This window comes from Vespa velutina, chromosome 1 (assembly GCF_912470025.1).
Source record: "Vespa velutina chromosome 1, iVesVel2.1, whole genome shotgun sequence".
In the NCBI taxonomy this organism is placed as follows: Eukaryota; Metazoa; Arthropoda; class Insecta; order Hymenoptera; family Vespidae; genus Vespa; species Vespa velutina.
The window spans coordinates 7,180,112-7,182,611 of NC_062188.1; the positions used below are offsets into that span (position 1 = coordinate 7,180,112).

The following is a 2,500-nucleotide window of genomic DNA, read 5'->3' on the forward strand; positions in this document are numbered from 1 at the left end:
GGACGAGAGGAAAGAGACAGAGAAAAATATAAAACGGAAGAAATATTTGTAAAAAGTAGATCCCCCGATGAAATATAGGCTAGAGCCACTAGTCGTTGTCGTCGTCGTCGATTGTTGATGGTAGTGGCGATAGTTTTAAAGGTGGTGATGGCGGAGTTGGTGGCGGTGGTGGCCGAGATGGTGGTGGTAGTGGTGGTGGTGGTGGTGGTGGTGGTATTGGTGGTGGTAGTGGTGGTGTCACGCTTTTCGCGGAGAATCGCTCGCGAATTCCACTAACGTGGCCTGCATCATATCGTTTCTCCTATCCCTTCTCTTTTCACTTTCATCCTTCTAAACCACGAGCCGCGTTACTCAACCCCTTTCTTTCTCTCTCTCTCTCTCTCTCTCTCTCTCTCTCTCTCTCTTTCTAATACACGTTTTCAAAAGTCCCTTCTCCATCCCCTAGTAGGTACGGCTCTTTTCCTTCGCGAAAGAGAAAGCTTTTTTCAGCGTAGCATTTCCGTGAACGACGGCGACGTCGTCGGGCAATGTAGACGTCTGGTAACGCCGGTTGCCTGATGGAATGGGCGGGAAACCGAGCGAAGAGACGAAAGGAGAGAAGGGGAGTTAAAGAGAGAGAGAGAGAGAGAGAGAGAAGAGAGAGAGATAGAGAGAGAAAAGGAAGAGGCTGGATATGTAGCCCGTCATAGAATTTTTCTCCGCGTCACATTCACTCGTCTTTTCCCTTTCCTCGACACGAAACGATCCTCTGCTCTTCTCTACTCTTCTCTTCACTGCGCTACTCTACTCTAGTCTACTCGAATGACATTAGGCTTCTTTTTGGATACATAAAATGCTGAGTGAACAAGTTTCGAACATTTTTCTCTATTGCAGTGAACCATAGTCAGTACGACATTCCATTTCGAATGTTTTTTGATATTTGGTCACTTTTGGATTATTTCGCCATTCTGGATATTAGCTAGATCCAAGTCCCTATTAGATGCAAGATATTGTCTTCCCTTTTCTATCTAACCCGCGTAACTCGGTGAACGTTATTATCGTTATTATCGTCGGTGCTTATCGGAGAGCGTTATAGGATAGAGAACGTGTAGGGTATTATCTCGTAGAGAGTGCCGAGAGAACGTTGCTAGATTTTACGAAGCGTTGGTTAGACGATAGGTCGCCTGGATTAGAGACACGTGTGGAATTTCGTTGAGAGCTTTGTAGATGAGTATAGAAAAGGGGAATGATCGAAAGAAAATTGAAAGAGAAAAAGAGCCAAAGGAAAGGACAATGGTCTTTGTTAATGTTGTTACTTTGTAAAAAAAAAAAAAAAAAAAGCAATGGCAGTAATTTTATCATCGTCGGAGGTGATACAATTTAAAAAGGCATTAAATGAGATTTTCGTTTTTCTTTCTTCATTCTCTCTCTCTCTCTCTCTCTCTCTCTATCTATCTATCTATCTATCTATCTATCTATTTCTCTTTCTATTTCTCTTTCTCTCTCTTTATCTCTTTCTTTATCTCTTGATGACAGTTTTGTGACGTTACGCCTAAGGACCAACTTGTCCCAGGTGTTCATAAGATGTACCTATCCCACTTTCGTCACCTCCTCTCATCTCTTGAATACTCTCTCGAGTTTGAACTCGCTTAACGTTCTCGCGCGCCTGTTAATTATACACTTACCAACTTTGCTTTTATCCCACGCTCCACTTATTCACGAAGCGGCACTAAAGGACGATGCGTCCTTCATAGTCGAGACGTTACGGCTACGAATTTATTCCCTTTTAGCCGACATTTTTGTCGCTTTCGATCGTCGTGCCTGGTTAACTTAATGTTTCCAACTTTTCAAGTGATCGACTACGAGACACGATCTATGTATGTATGCATGTATGTACATGATTTCCCTTCCCATTACGTTTCTTTCCTATTTCTCAATCATTTTTTCTCATGTACATGTAGTAGGATATATGTTTATATATATATATATTTTTTTTTTTATACATTTATTTATGATTCAAACGAAATTCGAAGAACCGTCACGGTGCTCGTAAATCTTGACAACATTTTTCACTGAACTCGTACACTATAACGTGTCCGCGATAAAACCGATCTATCTCAGCGTCCATATCTGATTATACCAACGTTATATATCGCGATTTTCTTCTTTTACCATTTTCACGAAGTGGTCCTTGCTCGACACGGACGACTATTCTTCTTTCGCCCAGAGGAAGACGATATCGAGAGTCTCTGTTAGTAGTTCGATGAATGCAGCTACGTATCTTGAAGAAGACGAAGAAGAAAGAAAAATGAAAAGGAATAAAAAGATAGATAAAGAGAGAGTGAAAGAGAGAGAGAGAGAGAGAGAGAGAGAGAGAGAGAGAAAGAGAGAGAGAGAGAGAGGAGAAAGAGAGTACATACATTTTTCGTGGATTGATAAAGGATAGAAAAGTAGTGGGCAAGCGAAAAGAAAATAAAAGCATACAGGGACGTCAAAGGAGGACAAACTTTTCGTATCTAGG

The 2,500-nt window shown here is 41.5% G+C and overlaps 1 protein-coding gene across 11 annotated transcripts in view; it reads right to left on the bottom strand.

Annotated features, from left to right (window-relative positions):
* LOC124951326 (ly6/PLAUR domain-containing protein 6B-like) overlaps positions 1–2,500 on the bottom strand; it is an 87,354-nt gene that overhangs the window by 20,016 nt on the left and 64,838 nt on the right. For 2 of the 11 annotated variants that reach the window (XM_047499590.1, XM_047499576.1), the window contains one exon: positions 2,152–2,260. The exons of 7 other annotated variants lie outside the window; for them this stretch is intronic. The gene's annotated coding sequence lies outside the window, so the exon portion shown is untranslated. 2 more of the 11 variants (XM_047499683.1, XM_047499615.1) reach the window with 2 other exon arrangements.